We start from the raw sequence: 23,236 nt of genomic DNA on the forward strand, positions 1-23,236 counted from the left end.
TTTCACATAGTCTCATATTTCTTGGAGGCTTCGTTCCTTTTTACTCTTTTTTCTCTAAACTTCTCTTCTTGCTTCATTTCATTCATTTGATCTTCAATTACTGATACCCTTTCTTCCAGTTGATCTAATCGGCTATTGAAGCTTGTGCATTCGTCACGTAGTTCTCGTGCCATGGTTTTCAGCTCCATCAGGTCATATAAGAACTTCTCTACATTCTAGTTAGCCATTTGTCTAATCTTTTTTCAAGGTTTTTAGCTTCTTTGCGATGCGTTCGAACTTCCTCCTTTAGCTCGGAGTAGTTTGATCGTCTGAACCCTTCTTCTCTCAACTCGTCAAAGTCATTCTCCATCCAGCTTTGTTCTATTGCTGGCGAGGAGCTGCATTCCTTTGGAGGGGGAGAGGCACTCTGATTTTTAGAATTTTCAGCTTTTCTGCTGTGTTTTTCCCCATCTTTGTGGTTTTATCTACCTTTGGTCTTTGATGATGGTGATGTACAGATGGGATTTCGGTGTGAATGTCCTTTCTGTTTGTTAGTTTTCCTTCTAATAGTCAGGACCCTCAGCTGCAGGTCTGTTGGAGTTTGCTGGAAGTCCACTCCAGATGCTGTTTGCCTGGGTATCAGCAGCGGAGGCTGCAGAACAGCAAATATTGATGAACAGTAAATGTTGCTGCCTGATTGTTCCTCTGAAAGCTTCATCTCAGAGGGGTACCCAGCTGTGTGGGGTGTCAGTGTGCCCCTACTGGGAGGTGCCTCCCAGTTAGGCTACTCGGGGGTCAGGGACTCACTTGAGGAGGCAGTCTGTCCATTCTCAGATCTTAAACTCTGTGCTGGGAGAACCACTACTCTATTCAAAGCTGTCAGACAGGGACATTTAAGTCTGCAGAGGTTTCTGCTGCCTTTTGTTTGGCTACGCCCTGCCCCCAGAGGTGGAGTCTACAGAGGCAGGCAGGCCTTGAGCTGCGGTGGGCTCCACCCAGTTTGAGCTTCCTGGCTGCTTTGTTTACCTACTCAAGCCTCAGCAATGGCGGGCACCCCTCCCCCAGCCTCGCTGCTGCCTTGCAGTTCGATCTCAGACTGCTGTGCTAGCAATGAGCAAGGCTCCGTGGGCGTGGGACCCTCCGAGCCAGGCATGGGATGTAATCTCCTGGTGTGCCATTTGCTAAGACCATTGGAAGAGCACGGTATTAGGGTGGGAGTGACCCTATTTTCAAGGTGCCGTCTGTTACAGCTTCCCTTGGCTAGGAAAGGGAATTCCCTGACCCCTTGCAGTTCCCAGATGAGGCGATGCCTCACCCTGCTTTGGCTCACACTCAGTAGGCTGCACCCACTGTCCTGCACCCACTGTCCAACAAGCCCCAGTGAAACGAACCCGGTACCTCAGTTGGAAATGCAGAAATCACCCGTCTTCTGCGTCACTCACGCTGGGAGCTGTAGACTGGAGCTGTTCCTATTTGGCCATCTTGGAACCGCCCCCAATCACTTGTAGTTTTTTATTTAAAGTGAGAGATGTGTGACTCTTCCTTTCCCTTGAACACTTATAAGCCATTGTAGGGTTATTAATTGTCTGGATTTCAATATGGTTTTGTCTTAGGGAACAGGGAGGCCCAAGGAGATGGGGAAAGACAAAGGAATGGCTGGTTTGGTTGAGCAGTGAGAACACACACATTTATTGAGTAAGTTCCCTGTTTCACATCTGCACATGGTTCCTTGTGTCCCAAAACAATTACAGGAGTAACATCAAAGATCATCGACACAGATCACATAACAAATATCATAGTAATAAAAAAGTTGAAATATCCTGAGTATTAGCAAAACGTAACACTGAAACACGAAGTAAACAAATACTGATGGGAAAATGGTGCTCATATACTTGGTCAATGCAGGGTTGCCACAACTCTTCAATTTGTAAAACAAACAAACAAAAACCACAACGTCAACGAAGCACAATAAAGTGAAATATTTAAATGAGGTATACCTCCACTGGTCAGGTATCTTGTAGATGTCCCTCAGTTGGGATTTGTTTCATGTTTTGGGGAGGAAGACTACAGAGGTCAAATGCCATTGTCATCATACCATATTAAGGATACATACTATCTGTGCATATCACAATTTAGCGTAATCTCAATTACCTGGCTGAGGCAGTGGTTGTCAGGTTTCTCCACTGTAAAGTTTCTCCCCACCCTCCCTTCTTGTACTGTAGTCCTTTGGAAGAAAGTCCATGTGCACAGCCCACCCTTGAGGGCGAAGTGTCTAAATTATTTGGAATTCTGTGTGGAGATCTGTTATAGTCTGTCCTGTTTACTATTTAGTCATTTATTTCTCTCAGTTTGGACTTAGGGACGTTTATTTTATACTTTGGGCTATAATGCAATACAACTTTATTTTTTTGTTCAGATGATTGTCACAGCTACGGCTATTACGAGCTCTTCATTTGGTTCCATCTGTCCCTTTGATGTGCCCCCGACATTGTAGTTTTTGTTTGTTTTATTGAGCACTTCCTTATTTTCTGGCACTGCAAGAGCCATCTTGCACATTTCCTGTCCCAGTCTTAGAATCCGCCATTTTTCTAAGGACTTCTGGTCCTTTTTTATTGGAGAATGATATTAAAAACCAAGAACTGGGTGTGTGTTAAGCCATTCTTGCATTACTATAAAGAAATACCAGAGACTGGGTAATTCGTAAAGAAAAGAGGTTTAATTGGCTCAGGGTTCTGCAGGCTTTATGGGAAGCATGGTGCTGGCATCTGCTTGGCTTCTAGGAAGGCCTCGGGAAGCATCCAATCATGGCAGAAGGTGAAGGGGGAGCAGGCACGTCACATGGTGAAAGCAGGAGCAAGCAAAAGAGAGTGGTAGGGGAGGTGCCACATACTTTGAAATGACCAGATCTTGCAAGAACTCCCTGTCAGCAAGTCAGCAGCAAGCCATGAGGGATCGATTAACCCCCATGATCCAAGCATCTCCCACCAGGCCCCACCTCCAGCACTGGATCATGTATCTGCCTCTGTCATATTACACAGAAGTTGCCCTGCCCTAAAAATTCCCCTGTGCTTCATATTGAACCCTCTGCCTCCCCACCCTATGAGCCCCTGACTACTACTGATCTCTTTATCATCTCTATAGTTTTACCTTTTCCAGAATGTCATACAATGGAAAGCATTCAATATGTAGCCTTTTCAAGTTGGCATCCTTCATTTAGCAATATGCATTTCAGTTTCTTTCACATCTTTGTGTAGTTTGATAGTTCTTCTTTTTGCTGAATAAAACTCCATTGTATGGATGTACCACTGTTCATTCATCTTTTGAGGGACCTCTTAGTTGTTTGCTTCCAAGTTTTGACGGTTATAAATAAAGCTGCTGTAAGGTTTCATATGCAGGTTTTTGTGTTGGTGAGTTTTGATAGTTTAAAGAAATTGGTACATTTTTTCTTGTATTTGTGGGCATAGAGTTATTTATAATATTTCTTTATTATCCTTTTACTGTTCATGGGAACAGTATGATGACTGGTTCTTCATTGCTGATATTGGTAATTTGTCTTTTCTCTTTTTTCTAAGGGAAGAGAGGGTACAATCTAATCAGTTTTACCTGGCTAGAGGTTTATCACTTTTTTTGATCTTTTTAAAGAACCAGCTTTTGGTTTTGTTGATTTTTCTCTTACTGTTTTCCTTTTTCCAATTTCATTGATTTCTATTTTAATTTTTATTGTATTTTTTTCTTTTGATTGCCTTAGGCTTAAATTGTTTTCCTTTTTATTTTTAATTTTTTAATTTTTAATTTTCTACTAAGTTCATGTCAGACAAGTAAAATGGGCTGACTTCGTAATAAGATTTGAGGGAGGCATATTTCCCACAAGCACATGAAAACCCAGTCACCACACTTATGAACTACAAAAGAATCAAATTGTTCTTCTTTCTCTGGTTTTCAGAAGTGCAAGCTTAGGTTACTGACTTCAGATCTTTCTTCCTTTCTAATATTTTCATTTAATGCTGCACGTTTTTCTCTAAACACTGTGTGCTTTGTATCCCACAAATGTTGATAAGTTATATTTTCATTTTTACTTTAGTTCAATATATTGTTTAATTTTTGAGACTTCTTAGACCCATGGGTTATTTAGAAATGTGTTAATTTCTAGATATTTGGGGATTTTCCAGATATCGCTGTTACTGATTTCTAGTTTAATTCATGTTATTTGAGACCATGTTTTGTATGCTTTCTAGTCTTGAATCTGTTAAGATGTGTTTTATGGTCCAGAATGTGGTCTATATTGGTGAATGTGAGCTAGAGAAGAATGTATATCTACCATGATTGGATGGAATTTTCTATAAACGTCATTTAGATCAGGTTGATTGATAGTGCTGTGCTGTTCTAGTTATCAGTTTCTTTACTGATTTTCTGGCTGCTTGATCTGTCAGTAACTGACAGTGTTGAAGTCTCCAGCTGTAGTAGTGGATTTGTCTCTGTATATTTTTCTTAGTTTTGCCTCATGTATTATGATGCCTTCTTATTTGAAGCATACACATTCAAGACTGTTACGTCTTCTTGGAGAACCGACCTCTTTATTATTATATAAGATCCTTTTTGTCCCTGACTATCAGACAAAATCTGCTTTGTCTGCAGTTACAATTACTCCAGCTTTCTTTGATTTGTAATGTCAGCATGATATATCTTTCTCCATCCCTTTACTGTTAGCATATCTAAAGCTTTATAGTTCAAGTTGGTTTCTTACAGACATGATATAGTTAGGTCTTTTTAAAAATTTTTGTCCACTGTGACACTCTCTTTTGATTGGTGTATTTAGACAATTCACGTTAGAAGTGATTATTAATATCGTTGGATTAGCATCTTCCATCTTTGTAACTGTTTTGCACTCATTGCTTTTTTCTTTCTTTTTTCTTTTTCTTTCTTTTTTTTTTTTTTTGAGACAGAGTCTCCCCTCTGTCGCCCAGGCTGGAGAGCAGTGGTGCGATCTTGGCTCACTGCAAGCTCCGCCTCCCGGGTTCACACCATTCTCCTGCCTCAGCCTCCCAAGTAGCTGGGGCTATAGGTGCCCGCCACCACGCCCAGCTAATTTTTTGTATTTTTGGTGGAGACAGGGTTTTACTGTGTTAGCCAGGATGGTCTCGATCTCCTGACCTCATGATCCGCTTGCTTTGTCCTCCCAAAGTGCTGGGATTACAGGTGTGAGCCACCGCGCCTGGCCTTTTATTTCTTTTTAATTGGACATTTTATGTGATTCAACTTTATCTCCTCTCTTATCTTGTATGAGCTTCCTATTCTTACAGCACAACTTATCTTACAGTTCTGGAAGTCAGAAGTCTGAAAAGCATCTCAGGGGACTAAACTCAAGGTGTTGGCGGGCTGTTTCACTTTTTTGAGGTTCTGGGAGAGCATCTGTTTCCTTGCCCTATTGAGAAGCCACCTGCAGTCCTTGGCTTGTGGCCCTTTTCTTCCATCTTCAAAGCTAGCAGTAGGTCAAGTTCTTCTCACATTGCATCAACTCTGATCTCCTCTTTTGCCTCCCTCTTTCACATTTAAGGACCCTTGTAATTATATTGGGTCTACCCACATAATCCAGAATAATCTCTGTATTTTAACGTCATCTGAGTAGCAACTTTAATCTCATCTGCTACCTTAATTCTGGGGATTAGGATGTGTACATTTCTGAGGGGACCATTATTGGGGAATCTGCCCCAATATTCACGTAGGTTCTTTTCTATTTTCCTTAAGCGTAGGCCAGCTTGAGAAATAAAGGGACAGAGTACAAAAGAGAGAAATTTTAAAGCTGGGCGTCCGGGGGACACATCACATGCCGGTAGGTTCCGTGATGCCCAACAAGCCACAAAAACCAGCAAGTTTTTAAGGATTTTCAAAAGGGGAAGGGAGTGTGCGAATAGGTGTGGGTCACAGACATCAAGTACTTTACAAGGTAATAGAATATCACAAGGCAAGTGGAGGCAGGGAGAGATCACAGGACTACAGGACCGGGGTGAAATTAAAATTGCTAATGAAGTTTCGGGCACCATTGTCATTGATAACATCTTATCAGGAGACAGGGTTTTGAGATCAACCAGTCTGACCAAAATTTATTAGGCGGGAATTTCCTCTTCCTAATAAGCCTGGGAGCGCTATGGGAGACTGGGGTCTATTTCAGCCCTGTAGTCTCAACCATAAGAGACGGGCACACCTGGGGGGGCTGTTTATAAGCGTATACCTCCAGGCGCGTATTCTCTTTCCCAGGGTTGTTCCTTGCTGAGAAAAAGAATTCAGCGATATTTCTCCCATTTGCTTTTGAAAGAAGAGAAATATGGCTCTGTTCTGCCCGGCTCACTGGCGGTCAGAGTTTAAGGTTATCTCTCTTATTCCCTGAACAATTGCTGTTATCCTGTTCTTTTTTCAAGGTGCCCAGATTTCATATTGCTCAAACACACATGCTGTACAATTTGTGCAGCTAATGCAATTATCATAGATCCTGGGGCGACATACATCTTCCTCAGCTGACAGGATTAAGAGATTAAAGTAAAGACAGGCATAGGAAATCACAAGGGTATTGATTGGGGAAGTGATAAGTGTCCACGAAATCTTCACAATTTATGTTTAGAGATTGCAGTAAAGAAAGGCATAAGAAATTATAAAAGTATTAATTGGGGGAACAAATAAATGTCCATGAAATCTTCACAATCCATGTTCTTCTGCCATGGCTTCAGCTAGTCCCTCCGTTTGGGGTCCCTGACTTCCTGCAACAGACCATTATTCTGTCAGTTACAATGTAGCATGTCAATTATACTTCTTTTAAAAAGTTTTTAGGAGGCTGAGGCAGGAGAATCGCTTAAACTTGGGAGGCGGAGATTGCAGTGAGCCAAGATCATGCCACTGCATTCCAGCCTGGGCAACAAGAGCAAAACTCTGTCTCAAAAAAAAAAAAAAAAAGTTTTTAAGCTGGGTGCTGTGGCTCACCCCTGTAGTCCCAGGATTTTGGGAGGCCAAGGCAGGTGGATCACTTGAGGTCAGGAGTTTGAGACCAGCCTGGCCAACATGATGAAACCCCATCTCTACTAAAAACACAAAATTAGCTGGGCATGCTGGCGCACGTCTGTTGTCCCAGCTACTCAGGAGGCTGAGGCAGAAGAATTGCTTCAACCTGGGAGGTGGAGGTTGCAGTGAGCCAAGATTGTGCCACTTCCAGCCTAGGTGACAGAGTGAGACTCCATCTCAAAAAAAAGAAAAAAAAGAAAAAAGAAATTCTAATGTGTAGAAAGCAAAAGTTCCTCTTCAAAGCTTCCCCTTTAAATCATAAATGTTATTGATATCTTTTCTCAGAACTTTCTTCAAGTTTCTTATTTTATAGTAATAACTCTCTGTTAAGCCTTATGTAGCAAATGTGACAGAATAAGCATACTCTGACTTCAGTATCTGTGTTAAACATGCTCACAGGCACATAATACATTTTGTGTCCTTGTTCCTTAGTCAAATTGTTCGTGCTGAATGTGCCCAGGCATGTCCCAGCTTGCAGCCTCCTCCCTTATTTGGGAATATTATTACTTTTCTAAATCCTTTCGTAAGTAACTTCCTTTTTTCCTTTGTTCCTCACTGCCTTTACCTATTTAGAAAAGTTTTGAACTGTTAGCCAATCGGGTTTTAGTTTAGATTGTGAGGTCTGGCTCCAGCCAATGGAGTCAGAACACAGCAATAGGGACCTCATGCGTAAAGGATAAATATTCTAGTGTCTTTTTTACTTTGTGTGTGCTTGTGGCAGGATTGCTGACGGGCACCACCCTTTCTGCAGAGAGTAAACATCGCCTTGCTAAGGAAACTTTTTGTCTGATTGCTGATTCTTCTCTGCGACATTGGGGAATAAGCATTTATTTCCAACATAGTGTTTACTCTAGAGTTTACAATATACATTTTATTTTATTTTTCAATTGGCATATAATTGTGTATATTTATGGGGTACATAGTGATGTTTCTATACACATAATGTATCAGTGATCAGATCAGAGTAATTAGCATATCCATCATCTCATACATTTATCATTTCTTTGTGTTGGGAACATTCAATATTCTCCTTATAGCTATTGGAAACTGTACAATATGTTATTGTTAACTGTAGTCATCCTACAGTGCTATAGACCAGTAGAACTTATTCCTCCTATCTACCTATAATTTTGTAACCTTTAACAAATCTCTTCCTATCTCCTCCCTTCGCCCACCCTTCCCAGCCTCTAGTATCCTCTGTTCTGATTTTTCTGTGAGATCAACTGTTTTTCAGCTTCCACATAGAATGAGAACATGTGGTGTTTAACTTTCTGTTCCTGGCTTATTTCACTTAATATCCTCCAGTTCCATCCATGTTGCTGTGAGTGACAGGATTCCACTCAAATTATGGCTGAATAGTATTTCATTGTGTTTATATTCCACATTTTCTTTATCTGTTCATCTGTTGGACACCCAGATTCATTCCGTATCTTGGCTATTGTGAATAATGCTGCAGTTAACATGGGGATGTAGATGTCTCTTCGATATACCAATTTCCTTTCCTTTGGATAAATGCCCAGTAGTGGGATTGCTGGTTCATATGGTATGCTATTTGTAGATTTTGAGGAGCCTCTATACTGTTTTCCATAGTGGCTGTACTAGTTGATATTCTCACCTGCAGAGTGTAAGAGTTCATTTTTCTCTGCATCCTCCCCAGCATTTGTTGGTTTTGTTTTATTTGTCTTTTTGGTAATAGCCACTCTAACTGGGATGAGATGATACCTCATTGTGCTTCTGATTTGCCGTTCCTTGATGATTTGTGATAAGTGAACATTTTGTCATATATTTCTTGGCCATTTGTCTTCTTTTGAGAGACGGCTATTCAGATCATTTGCCCATTTTTAAATCTGATTTTTTTTTCCTGCTGAGATGTTTTAGTTTCTGGTTTATTCTGGATATTAATCCCCTTTTGGATGAATAGTTTGCTTATATTTTCTCCCATTCTATAGGTTGTCTTTTCACTCTGCTGATTGTTTCCTTTGCTGTGTAGAAGTTTTTTAGTGTGACATAATCCCGTGTGTTTGTTTTTGCTTTTGTTGCCTGGGCTTTTGAAGTTGTATTCATAAAATATTTTCCCAGATTAACGTCCTGAGGCATTTCCCCTGTTTTCTTTCAGTAGTTTTATAGTTTCAGGTCTTACATTTAGGTCTTTAATCCATTTTGAGTTGATTTTCATATAGAGGTGGGAGGCTAGTTTCATTTGTCTGCATATGAATATCCAGTTTTCCCAGTATCATCTATTGAAGATACTGTCCTTTCCCCAGTGAGTATTCTTGGCATCTTTGTCAATAATCAGTTGGCTGTAGATATTGTGGATTGATTTCTGGGTTCTCTATTCTGTTCCATTGCTCTGTATATCAGTTTTTATGCCAGTACCATGTTGTTTCCATCACTACAGCTTTGTAGTATATTTTGAAGTCTGGTAGCATGACGCTTCCAGCTTTATCACTTTTTTTTTCCTCTTTGAGTTGTAAGCCATTTTTAGTATATTTGGAACCCTGTGGGTGTGGTGGTAAAGTGTGAGGGAGGGTGCGAGTTATGGAATCTGGTTAAATCTCAGTCTGACAGTGGGTCTGGGTCTCACATAGGTTCACTCTTACAGTGGGCTGTGATCTTCACAAGTACTTCTCTAGTGTTAGAGCTCTTCTCCCCTGTTATCTATTCCTGCCCTATTTCCTTGAGGCCCTGACCTTTGCGGATTTTTTTGCCCTGTAGGTATGACAGGAAGGCTGGAGGGGGCTGGAGTGGGAGGAATGCCCTTTGCATTCCCCTAGTTAGGAGAAGGATCTAGCAAAGTTTTTTTCCCCTGGAGCAAATGACTTTGTGGCAGAGAAAACTCTGGGCTTATTACTCTTCCCCTCCCCTGCCAGAGGGATCTCTCTGGGATCTTTTACCTTAGCGCCTGGTGGAGTTCCTGGAGGTAAAGCCCACAGAAGTGTGGGTCTTGCACCTCCTGAGACTGCTTCCCCGAGTTTCTCACTCTCACTAGTCCACACCGAGCATCCAGCACCAGCTTATGGCTCTGGCAGTTTCTGCTCCAGGTAAGCGGATCTCCTCTGTGTCTTTCCAGGTTTCCAGCACAGTTTGCCCTGTTAGCTCAGTTCTCTGATGGTCCCAAAAGAGCCATTGATTTTGAATTTTCCCAGTTTTTTCTCATTACATGTTGCAGCTGAAAGCGAAGTCACCACCTTGTTTTTAACTTGTATTTTGTGACTTGTTACCACTTCAGTGCTTTAGACACATAGGCTCAGTGCTGCAATATTGTGTCTAGGTTTGATTATGCTAAATTTAATCTTTCTTATGTATCACCAGATTAGTAAGGATTTCAAACTACACTGCCTGGTAGCTTTCGCTTTCCTTAGAAAAGCTTATCACTTTTTGACTGGGCCCCGTGGCTCCTGCCCATAATCCCAGCACTTTGGGAGGCCAAGGCCAAGGCTGGCGGATCACCTGAGGTCGGGAGTTTGAGACCAGCCTCACCAACATGGAGAAACTCCGTCTACAAAAATACAAGCCGTGGTGGCGCATGCCTGTAATCCCAGCTCCTTGGGAGGCTGAGGCAGGAGAATCGCTTGAACCCGGGAGGCGGAGGTTGCGGTGAGCTGAGATTGCGCTGTTGCACTCCAGTCTGGGCAACAAGAGCGAAACTCTTGTCTCAAAAAAAAAAAAAAAAGACACTTTGGGAGGCCGAGGCGGGCGGATCACGAGGTCAGGAGATCGAGACCATCCTGGCTAACACACTGAAACCCCGTCTCTACTAAAAATACAAAAAAATTAGCTGGCCGTGGTGGCAGACTCCTGTAGTCCTGGCTACTCCGGAGGCTGAGGCAGGAGAATGGCGTGAAGCCGGGAGGTGGAGCTTGCAGTGAGCCGAGATCGTGCCACTGCACTCCAGCCTGGGCGACAGAGCGAGACTCCGTCTCAAAAAAAAAAAAAAAAAGAAGAGAGAAAAGTTTATCGCTTTTTTAATGTTCTGTTCCTGCAAGTATGAAGATATGTTACTGCTTTTCAGAAAAACGTTTTTCTGTGCATTATTTTGCACTTTAAGGCAACAAAAGCTGTAAAGGCTCTCTTTATTAGATTTTTCATTTAGAAATAAATTAGTTCATCTAAGGATTTGTCAAATTGTTCCTTTTCTGTTGAAACCTGAATTGATTGGTTTTGGTTCCTCTGGAAGCAGATCTTGAGATAGAAATCTGAATCCAAGTTGTGTATTTGCGAGGTAATCCCAGGACACACCAGTAGGGGAATGAAGTGCGCCGTCTAGGAAAGACAGCCAATAAAGGGCATGTTTTCAAGCCAGGTCCCGCTGTGGACAAATGAAGCTTGATTGTGCTGAGGAATTCTAGAGCCAGTGTAGCATACGTATGTCAGAGTTGTGATTTTTCCACTGGGGGTTTGGAGGGAGGCTGGATTTAAGGAAGCTGGAGTCTTCTTATCAGTATATTGTGAGGACTGCCCTCAGGTAGGTACACATTCTCCTGTAGTTTGGGCCTGCCCTGCACGTGGGCAGATGGGCTTCAGAAGCCAGAGATACAGGTACTGGCAGTTGGAATTCAGAACACTGTGCGGGATAGTAATGCTCAAGGGGACCTGCAAACAACAGTAACTGCGATGTTTATTTACTGGGCTTGGTTAACAGCATGAGCTAGGATCTGGTGATTTGCCAGATTGATTAAGTCTGTCAGCTTTCTAAACCTGTTGAGGTGGTAGATTCTCAGAAATTAATTTTCTATACAGTTCACGATGTATGGAGGAAAAAAGTTTTCTGAAAAAGGCCCATAGCTGGGCATGGTGGCTCATGCCTATAATCCCAATACTTTGGGTGGATGAGGTGAGGATCGCTTGAGCCCAGGAGTTGGAGGCTACAGTAATCTATGATCATAACCACCACACCCCAGCCTGGGTGACAGTGAGACCTTGTCTCAAAAAAAAGGCCCAAGATTCTATCACAGTTTGATTTGCTGATGTTCTTTTTGGCAGTACCTAGCCTGCACTCTTTGAAATGCCAAAACAACTGTTTAGAAAATAGCCCTGGCCTTGTGCTTCCGATAATGGCCTGAGTAACCTAGTTAAAGCCAGCTGATACTTTTCTGAAAAGCATCAAGGAATTTACAACATAGTAAAGAATTACTGGGTTAAGATTTGGGAGATGATAGAAAACCAGAGACGTGAGCCTCTGACCCAGGGCTGCTTTTGCCCGGCTATTTGCTGTTCTGGAAGAGCAGGTGAGAGGCTGAGCAGTGTAGTTAACTGACTCACAGGAGGACAAAAACAAAAACTGGAGTCTAGAACTTGCTGTGGGTAAGAATCCTGGTGAGCCACCTGGGGTTAATGTTGAAACCTTGAGAGGCTGCCATCCAGAACACTCATGGGCTGGGAGTGTGCCAGCCTTTGCCTGGACTGAAGCTCCATGGGGTCACCTGGGGGTTTAGTAAATCTCAAATGGTGAAATGGATTAGGGTGATCTCAAATTGCTGGTGACCCCAGTCACCTAACAGAGACAGATGAAAATCCTCTCCAGAGGAAGATAACATCTCACGCCTCGAATTATTTCTGAAATGATTTTTCAAATAGTGTCCACCATACCACCAAGTCAGTGTAACCAGGCCCACTGGGAGACTGCCTTAACAAGAACCCGCACAGATAACAGAGGATAGAAACAGGCTTTGCAGACAGTGGAATTACCAGACAGACACTAAAGCATATGTTTATTATGTTCATGGAGATAAAAGTTGAATAAAAACATTTCAACAAGGAACTGGAAACTTAATATAAGGGGACAAAGCAGACCTGAAAAACAACTAAATACTAGATCTAAAAAATACAGTAGCCAAAATGGAGGATTCAGTGGATTCAGCAGATTAGATACTGCTGAAGAGAAAAGTGAGCCCCCAAGAGATCAGAAGAAACCTCTCTGAATGAAGCGTGAGAGGGGAAGGCTGGACAACACTGAAGAAGCTGTAAGAAATATACTCCATCCTGAGAAAGTCTGACATATGTGATTTGAATCCTAGAAGGAGAAGAGGGAGGGGGGTAGAAGGAATATTTGTTTTTGTGTTTGTTTTTTTTAGACGGAGTTTCACTCTTGTTGCCCAGGCTGGAGTGCAATGGTACAATATCGGCTCACCCCAGATCCAAGTGATTCTTCTGCCTCAGCCTCCTGAGTATCTGGGATTACAGGCGTATGCCACCATGCCCGGCAAATTTTGTATTTTTAATAGAGACAGGGTTTCTCCATGTTGGTCAGGCTGGTCTTGAACCCCCGACCTCAGATGATCCACCCGCCTTGGTCTCCCAAAGTGCTGGGATGACAGGCATGAGCCACTGCGCCCGGCCAGAAGGAATATTTGAATAAATAATGGCAAAGATTTTTGAAACCCCATGAAAGATGACAATCCACAGAATTAAGAGATTCTTAATATAGCATAAGGTGATTCTTAAAGTTTTCCACTTCTAAGTAATATGCAAATTCATTTTCCTTAGATTGAGCTTCCTTCCTCTCCTCCTTTCTAATTTTAGCAGTGGTTTTCAGAATTCTGCTGAGAGTAAGTGTTTTTCTAACAAGTGATGAATTACATGTTTTTTTAAATCACATTTACAAAATAATTTATGTGCTAGAGTTCCAAAAATTTTGATTGGACAAAAAGGATGCAACTTCTGTTTTGATTGAAGACTGAGAGATAAGAACATCTTAAATAAAAGGCAAGCTTTCTAGACCCAAAGGATTAGTTTATAATGCAGGAATTTCAGCATAATGGGCAGTCAGGGGGCAGAGCCCCTCACTAGCACCACTCAGCCATGGTTTATAGGTAGCTCCTACTCTGTCTCCCTTGGCCGACTGGGAAGAATGACTCTCACGGATGAATGGCATAGCTGACACAGGAAAGAGTATGTGTAGGATGCAAGCGAAAACCCTTTAACTAATACCACTATTAATAATTATGTATAACAGCTGGACACAGTGGCATGTGCCCATAGTCATTTATTTCAATTTATATTATTTGTTTTCCTTACTGTTCTTTTCTACCTCATAGAATTAGGAGGTAGAAACTACTGACCTCATGCTTGCTCCCTGAGGCTAGCTTTTACCTGAGGCTAGCTTTTACCTTCTTGTCTTCCACAGGTCTATAGTGAGCGAGAGCTGCTACTTTTTACTTGGGCATTCATTCAAAGTGTTGAAGAGTAACAGCCTCTACCATCCCTTATTCACTGGCTCATCAGCTGTCCCAGGTTTTGCTCTTTTAGGTATTTGCCATGTTGTTTGTCCTTTTAGTTTCTTTTCTGTGTGTTTGATTAAATTTGCTTCTTCCATCAGCATTACCTTGTGGTTTTCTTCTGCATTTGAGACACAGTGTTAGACATTTCATGCATTCATGTTCTTTTCGATTGTCTTACAGAGAAGAGATTCATAAATATCAGGGATGTCTGAGGATCATTCCCAGGGAGCATATGATGTCTGGAATTTGCTCTGAACCTTTCCTAATTCAGCAATCGCCTTATGTGTAATTATAAACTACTATTGGTAGCTATGTTTTCTTCTAGCTTTCTGGGTAGATAAGGAATGAGAAAGAATAATGTGTATTTTTATGTTGTCATCACCTGGTAATTTCACAGGGGTATGTGGGTACTGTACTGTTGTAAATTAATATTTGTATTCACATGACTACAGCTGAGTTAAAATATGAATGTGCCTCTTTTATGGAAAAAGCTAATAAATATTTGCTGTTTGACAATTTGTAATGCAAGAGTATCTTACAAGAAAATAGCTGGAAACTACTGAAAGGTAAATAAATACATTTTAAATGCATTAAATATTATGAAAATTAGTTTATTCTGGTAGAAAATGAAAGCTGTCCTGTGAACTAGAATTTTCTCATTAGTCTTGTGGTAAAAGATGGACATTAAAAGGTGGTTAAGAATTTCAGATTAGATAATGATTCATAGAGGAAAAACTGTTCTTCCAATTGTGCTTTTAGAACATTTGTTCAGTACTCAATTTTATTCTCATATCTTTGACAAATTGATGGAATTAAAATATTCTTTCGGTGTGCTTAAACCTGCTCATTTTTCTTGGTGCTTGTGGCTATGGAAATCCCCTTTGCTTGTGAGGTTAAAATAATATGGTATCCTATTTCTTTCATAGCCTTAAAGTTTAATCTTTTCCATAGTTGTTCTTATATTTTCAAGTTAGGGAGTTTCTGTCTAAGAAATTTTTTACCTCATTTATTAAATCACTACATATTCCTTGTAGAAAATGTTTTAAATAAAAGAAAGAACAAAGAAAATTAGCCATGATGCCACTAACCTGAGTCTATTAATTTTTTGGTAGTTGCCAAAAGCAGTATAGCATTTTGTAGATAGTGTAGAAAGATGAAAATAAGTAGTAGATTATATAGCAAAACATTAAAGTGGTGAGACTTCTGGTGATTTTTAAGTAGTTTCCTTTTTGCTTGTCTGTGTTTTCTGAGCTTTTAGCACAATAGCAAAAGCTATTAAAACATTAATTGCGGGCCAGGTACAGTGGCTCACGCCTGTAATCCCAGCACTTTGGGAGGCCTGGGCAGGAGGATCACCTGAGGTCAGGAGTTCAAGACCAGCCTGTCCAACATGGCGAAACCCCATCTCTAATAAAAAAAAAAAACACAAAATATTAGCCGGGCCTGGTGGCGGGCCTCTGTAATCCCAGCTACTCAGGAGGCTGAGGCAGGAGAATCGCCTGAACCCAGGAGGCAGAGGTTGCAGTGAGCCAAGATCTCGCCACTGCACTCCAGCCTGGGCGACAAGAGCGAAACTCTGATTCAGAAAAACCAAAAAACAAACCAAAAAAAACCCATTAATTGCCAGCACCCTGAATGGAGCCTTGCCTGTAGATCTTCTACTGTGTTCGTAGTTTATTAGCCTTTTCTTTAGGATTATTTAAGATTTTCATTAAATCATTCAGAAATGATTTAGATTTCTGAAAGATTAAGATTTCTGAAAAATGTTAGATTGGTTAGACTGGAAGATTAGTGGAATTAAGCCATCATCTGTAGAGTGACATTGCGTAACAGGCATTGTCTTAGTGACCTTTATGTAATTTAACTACTTCATGGAGCACAGTTTTATAGCTGGTGTGGACTATGGCCTCTGTTAATAGAGGACAACTACAAAAAGCATTTCAAAAGAAGCCTTCTTACCTCAAAGCCCGGCATTGTGCTGTTGAGAAATACCCCTCAGGCTAATCTGATGATGATGCCGGAATGTAAATTGGGTGAGCTGAGATTTTAGTCCTTTGCGACCTAAATAGTTCACCACAAAGCATTTTAGATATTAACAACAGTTTTTAAATATTAACAACAGTAGATGCTAACAGTCACAATAAAAGTTTGCTTTTTGTGCAGATTAAAATATGTATGTGCTTAAATTGTTATTTGCATGTTTTTGTATACACATTTTTCTAGTTTCCTGGATTGCATAGTAGTGTAAGGCTACTCTTCACCTGCAAAGATGATGTCAGCTTCCAGCCCTGACCCCATACCACTCTATGTTTTCTTCCTCTTCTTATGGGTATCAGCTTTTTTTAAATGGTTTATGGGGGATGCTAGAAACCAACCCAATATTATGCTTTGTCTTTCCTCTTTTTATCCTTTGTTTTATAATATAGGCAGGTGTGTGTGTACTTATATGTAGCATCCTATATATACTCTTCTCATCTTTTTTCACCTGACAACATAATTTACACATTAATCTGTAATTAGCAACTAATAAAAACACTTTCCTTTTTATAGCTGTGTATTGCTCTATTGTGTGGATAGTTCATAGTTTGTTCAACCAGCCCCTTATTAATGGACAATTGGATTTATTTTAGCCTTTTGCTATTATAAATAGTCCTGTAGTGAATAGGCCTATGCATATATTGTTTTCTATTTTTACCATCTGTGGTATAGATTACTAGAAGTAATATTACTAAGTCAAAGAGTAGATAGTGTATTTTTGCTGGATATTGCTAAATGAACCTGCATAGAAGGTATACCATGTGTTAGAAATGTTTGTTCCTCAGGGCTGTAAAGAAATAGCACTAGAACATTAACTTCCTCAGCAAGGCCATTTTTACTTTCTGCAGAAAGGGTACACTCACCAGCAGTTTTGCCACGAGAGTACACCGAACAAAGGAGACAGGGTCATTTATAACCTGACACATCCACCCTACTGCTGTGTCTGGTTTCCATTGGCTGGAACAGGACCTCACATTCTGTATTTGTCCCGATTGGCTAGCAGCTTAGAACTTTTTAAAAGAGGCAAAGGCAGAGGAGAACAAAGGAAAGAGGAAGTAACTTGTGGAATGCTGAGAAAGGCAAAAACCTTCAAATAAGGAAGAGGAATGGGCTATGACCTAATGCTTGCTTGGACTAGTAAAAGCATGCCAGGGCAAATATTTAGGCTAAAGTGTGGGAGCTAAGAACATAAAGTACATTGATTTCTTTATTACGGCTAGCAGATATTTAAGAATGTTAGCACAGGTCTTTGAATAAATTTTGCTTCTAAGAGAAGTTACTATTTATTCCTAATTAGATGGGGAGGAAAGTTTCTGAAGAGGAAACTCTCCTTTGGTTTTTACACATGTATGAAAGCTTCCCTACAGCCTCACTCGCAGAATATGTTGTCAAGCTTTTGGATTTTTTCAGTTTGATCAGGTGGGAAATGATATTTCAATGTAATTTAAATTTGCATTTCTCTTAGTATAAGCAGGTTTGAGCATTTTTTCATTTTTTTTAGAATCTCTATTTGAGATTGTGGCTCACAGACCCTAAGGTGACCCCCAGTAATTCCCTTCCCTGCAGTGGGGATGGGTCCTGTGACTTGCTTGTAACCAACAGAGTATAGCAAAGGTTATAGAATGTCAATCTCTTGATTAGGTTAGGTTATATGGCAAAAATAGGAGTCCACTCCTGTGACTACATCGATGTTATAGAAGACTCTGTCTTAAGTAGACCAGAGGAGGAGACTCCTCAGGGTTGGCTTGATGAAGTCAAGGGCCATATTGGTGAAGCCCATGTGGCAAGGAACTGTAGGGAACCTCTAGGATCTGAGGGTGGCCTCCCGCCGACAGCTATTAAAAAGCCAGGGCCCGTCAGTTCTGAGCCACAAGGAATTGAATTCTGACAACTTGAGTGAGTTCAGAGCAAATTCTTCCCCAGTTAAGCCTCTAGGAGAGAACACAGCTTGGCTGACACCTTGTTTGTAGCCTTAGGGACCCTCGGTAGAGGGTCCAGCTAAGCTGTGCTCACTCCTGACCCACAGAAATAGCAAGATAATAAGTGTGTGTTGTTTTAAGCCATTACGTTTGTGGTAATTACATAGCAATAGAAAACCAACACTGAGATATTACTCTTTTGCCTGTGATACCAATTGTAAGTATTTTTTCTAGTTTGTCACTTGTCTTTTTACTTTTCTTTTGGTGTCTTTTAGTATCCAGAGTTTTTTGTCTTTATGTAATCCAGTTTCTTTTTCTATATTCTGATCTTTTTTAGTCCTAGCTAGAAAAATTTTGCCCAATCCCAGATAATAGAGGAATTTACTCATATTCTCTTCTAGTACTTGTATGGAGTCATGTTTTATAATTAAATATCCAGTTTTCTGGATAAATGATGGGAGGAGTAGACTCTATTGTTTTTCCATATGGCTAAACAGTTGTTCTGACATCATTTAGTTGAAAGTCATTCATTTCCTCTCAGGTTTGTGATGTTGTCTTTATTTATACTAAGCTTATACTAAATTTATTTATAGCAAACATATTAGATTTCTAAATTTCTAAATGTAATTGGGTCTTTTTTCTCTTCTTTTCCCATTGGTTTGTCTGTCTGTGTGTGGGCCCTGCTGTGCTGTTTGGATAGAGAAGCCCTGGACTTCACTTGTTCTGCAGTGGGGCTCACACCCCACTAGTTCTTTTTCCAAAGTTTACCTGGCTATTCCCTGCTTATTTATTCTTTTCCAAATGAACTTTATAATTAACTTGTCTAGCTCCAGAAAAAAAAACCTGATAATATATTTAACATGATTGTGTAGCACTTACAAGTTAACTTAGGGAGAAATTATGTATTTATTAGGATTTTGTGTCTTTTTGTCCAAGAATATGGTATGTACATCTTTCCATTACAAGTTCAAGTCTTCCTTTGGGACCTTTTGGAGCTTCTTATTGTTTTCCTCATAAATGTTTTAGACATTTATTGTTAAATTTGTGTTTAGTATTTAAGATGTTTTTCTTGATATTCATAAATGAGATTTTTTGTGGGGGAGGTTCAGTCTTTGTCAGGTTTTTGAAATCAATGTTATGTTCATTTCATAAAACAAATAGGGAAGCTTTCCTTTAAAAAAAATATTTGGCTTAAGTAGCAGTAGGATTTCCTCTGACACTCTTCTCTGTGCCTGGTAGTTTGTTTTTGTTGTTGTTTTTTGTTTTTTTCTTTGGTGTTTTTGTTTTGGGGTTTTTTTGGGGAACTCTTTTATGACTTTCTTTGGGACTGGGGTCAATTTTAATAAGTTGTATTTTCTTTAAAAGTTACTCTCTTCTAGCTAGGTGTAGTGGTGCACACCTGTAATCCCAGCTATTCATGAGGCTGAGAGGATGATGACTTGAGCCTAGAGTGTGGAGTTTGAGTCTAGCCCGGACAACAGAGGGAGACCCTGTCTCTTTAAAAAAAAAAAAAAAAACTTTTACATTTTCAAGTTGATTTTGTTAGAACTATACAAAATCACCTCTTTTAAAAATTTCCTCTCACAGTGTTTTCAAATTTATTGTTAAGAAATCATGGACTAAGAGGAAGACTTCGTACTTTTGTTGGCGTGTTGAGTATTTTGTTTCATAATGAAACCGTCTAATGAAACTGTTTAAACTGGTTAGCCGTCTTTCTTGCCTCTCCTTCTTGCCTCTCCTTCTTCACAATAAGCATTCATTTCCAAGGATGTGGTCTGCTCACACATTATACTCTTCTCTAAGATTTCGCATTGCACAGAATATGAACAATGTCCTTTAACCTCTTCTGGAACAGAAATACACTTCAAAAATTATACAAACAAGTATGTATTAATTGTTAATACTAAGCGCTATGCTAAATATATGGGGCTGAAAAGATGGAAATGATCTCTGTCCTCAGGGGGCTTGTTTATGGTAAGTATAGCAGTGCTTACCCTAGAGGCAAATTGTCTGTTGGGATATCTTGGGTTCACATACCTGTAAAGGATGATTCTGCTGTCATTAATTGTCCCCCTCCAAAATCACAATGTTGAGCATCTCATTTTCCAACCATGACATTTCACCTTTCTGGTTCCCTCTGTCTGGTAACTCCAGCAATTATTTGGCCACACCAGGACCTCTAATCCATAGGCCTATCCACATTTTTCATCTTGCCTCATATTTCCACATCCTCACATCTCTGTTTCCCTGGCTTAAATCTGGGATTTGTCATAATCATCCCACTGCATATACCTTGCCCCATTCCTGTACTGTTGTACCTCCCTGGCAAAAACCCACGTCTCAGCTTACAAGGCACCTATCCCTGAGCAGCTACCAGACCATGACTGAAGAAAAACGTAAAACCATAGTGACTTGTCTCACTTTAATAAATTCAAGTTCACAACTGGTTAGCTTTTTATTCATTTAACTTTGAACAACGTATTAGTTGATGTCTAACTGCTGAAGTTTGGGCCCTATTAACTATTCAAGTTTATGATTGAAAGAATTTGTCACTAGTTGTTTTGCCTTAAGTAACCTGAGATATTTGCTTTGACTCTCTTTTCAAAGGCTTTCAGACTTGGATATTAAAGGCATGGGTAATTGCCTTTAGAAGGGATAGCAAACAGTATGAAACACAAAGATTTTGTTTTGTAGATACTAGATTCATTATTCATTCATTATTAGTGTAGATTAAAGTTTTAGCTTTTGATTTTTGTTTGGATGTTTTTAGTTTCTTAAGCAGGTGAGAAATTTATGGAATAGTAGACATCTGATTTCTTTGCATTTCCTTCATATTTGGGTGTTGGCTTCTTTTTTTTATTTTTGGAGACAGTCTCGCTCTCTTGCCCAGGTTGGAGTGCATGGCATGATCTTGACTCGCTGCAACCTCTGCCTCCTGGGTTCAAGCGATGCTCAGAATCCTCAGCATCCAGAGTAGCTGGGATTATAGGCGTGTGCCACCACAGCTGGCTAGTTTTTGTTTTTGTTTTTTTTCTGAGACGGAGTGTCGCTCTGTTGCCAGGCTGGAGTGCAGTAGTGCAACCTCGGCTCACTGCAACCTCTGAGTCCCTGGTTCAAGCGATTCTCCTGCCTCAGCCTCCTGAGTAGCTGGGATTAGAGGCACGTGCCACCACGCCCAGCTAATTTTTGTATTTTTAGTAGAGATGGGGTTTCACCATGTTGGCCAGGATGGTTTCAATCTCCTGACCGCTTGATCTGCCCACCTCGGTCTCCCAAAGTGCTGGGATTACAGGTGTGAGCCACTACACCTGGCCCAATTTTTGTATTTTTTTAAGTTGAGATGGGGTTTTACTATGTTGGCCAGGCTGGTCTTGAACTCCAGATCTCAGGTGATCTACCCACCTTGGCCTACCAAAGTTCTGGGATTACAGGCGAGAGCCACCGTGCCCGGCCCTAACTTCTTGACCTATCTGAAAACAGATAGTGCCTTTATTGCTTCTGAATACCATTATGCTTAATTGTATAAAAGAAATGCTGGGATTTTATAAATGTATATGTTTTTAAATTTAGTATTACGATTTACTATGTAAAAAATACTCTCTAAAGAATTATAATATGGTTTGGGAAAAAGAATAACATCTGCCTGATAGAGTTGTTGAGAGTTAGTATATTTTACAGCTCAGGAAACCAAGGAATCATGATGTTGAGCTGTTGTGGATAGGATGAGCCAAGGTGGTTATTCCATGAAGAATCTGGACAGAGTTAGCCAAATCCTGTTGGTGAGGTCTTTGAGCAGAAAACTTTTTCATTTTGCCCTTAGGTGCTGGCAGGTAGCCAAGAGTGAACCTAAGGAAAGTAGTTTCCCGGGTTTTTTGTTTGTTTGTTGTTGTCAGTGAATTCTGTAAGATTAGTCTGCCTGTTTTTATCACAAAGACCATTATTTAAGTTTTGAAATGGGACAATAAATTCCTGAGTTGTTTCTTGTACCTTTTCCAAAAATAAACATGGCTGTTGTTCTGAGCTAGTTTTTATACTATTGTTGAATAAGATGGTCATGACCTCTATGCATAGTATTAAGGTATTGCTTAGCCCAAACAAGATAGTAACAGATTTGTTTAGAAATTTGCAAGCATGTTGCTAACCATATTACAGTAATTGTTTTCATTTATTAACAAATATTTATTAAATTGTTGCTATGTTTTATGCATTATTATAATTTCCAGGGATAGACAAAAGCTCTTTCCCTATTGGAGCTTACTTCCTGGTTTGGGAGAGGTAAACAATAAATAATAAACTCAGGGAATAAGTAATTATGTATATGTAAGAAGGTGATAAATTCCATGGAATAAGGAAGACCAGGTTTAATGTTTAGTGGGTGGGTTGAAGTTTTAAATAGGGTAATCTTGGTAGGGCCTTATTGAGAAGAATATATTCGAGCAAAGATTCAATGGCAGTGAAAGAAGTCATCATGAAATTACCTGGGAGGAAGAGTGAAGAGCCAGTGCATAGACCGTAATGGAGTATAATTGAAATGTTTGACCCACAAGGAGACCTGTGTCTAGGACAAAGTGAATGCAGAGAGAAGGTGGTGGGAAAAGTGCTCAGAGAGGTAATGCCAGATTACGTAGGGACTTGTAGGTCTTTGTAGGGAGCAGATGGGTGGTCATGTCTACCATTGATATTACATGTTAAGTCTAGATCTAATGACAAAAAATTAATATTTCAGTTTTTACTATATTCATCCTATAGATACTTTCCAGCATTTTCTGTGGGCTATTCATTGTGCTAAGTGAAGGGAAAACATTAGACAAGAAAACAAACAGCAAATGCAAGCCACAATCCTTGTGAAGATTATCTTGGTTCAGTGCAAAGGGTGGTGTTTTGTGTGTCAGTCATTGTATCTGACACTTTACATATTTTACCTTGTGTAATTCTGAGTATTTCATTTCATTCTGAGTATCCAATAAGATGGACAACGTCATTAACTTGGAATACAGTTGATGAAAATGAGGCTAAGAAAATCTGCTAATT

At 40.2% G+C, this 23,236-nt stretch overlaps 1 protein-coding gene and 1 non-coding gene across 6 annotated transcripts in view; one reads left to right on the plus strand and one right to left on the minus strand.

Annotated features, from left to right (window-relative positions):
- Positions 1-23,236, plus strand: part of GALNT11 (polypeptide N-acetylgalactosaminyltransferase 11) — a 97,451-nt gene that overhangs the window by 39,784 nt on the left and 34,431 nt on the right. For 2 of the 5 annotated variants that reach the window (XM_016945875.4, XM_054655388.2), the window contains one exon: positions 14,156-14,277. The exons of the other annotated variants lie outside the window; for them this stretch is intronic. The gene's annotated coding sequence lies outside the window, so the exon portion shown is untranslated. The remainder of the gene's footprint in view (positions 1-14,155; positions 14,278-23,236) is intronic. 5 annotated transcript variants of the gene reach the window in all.
- LOC112209942 (small nucleolar RNA U13) lies at positions 3,788-3,893 on the minus strand. The gene has a single exon (XR_002944926.2). It is a non-coding gene; the product is annotated as a small nucleolar RNA U13 (small nucleolar RNA).

This window comes from Pan troglodytes, chromosome 6 (assembly GCF_028858775.2).
Source record: "Pan troglodytes isolate AG18354 chromosome 6, NHGRI_mPanTro3-v2.0_pri, whole genome shotgun sequence".
In the NCBI taxonomy this organism is placed as follows: Eukaryota; Metazoa; Chordata; class Mammalia; order Primates; family Hominidae; genus Pan; species Pan troglodytes.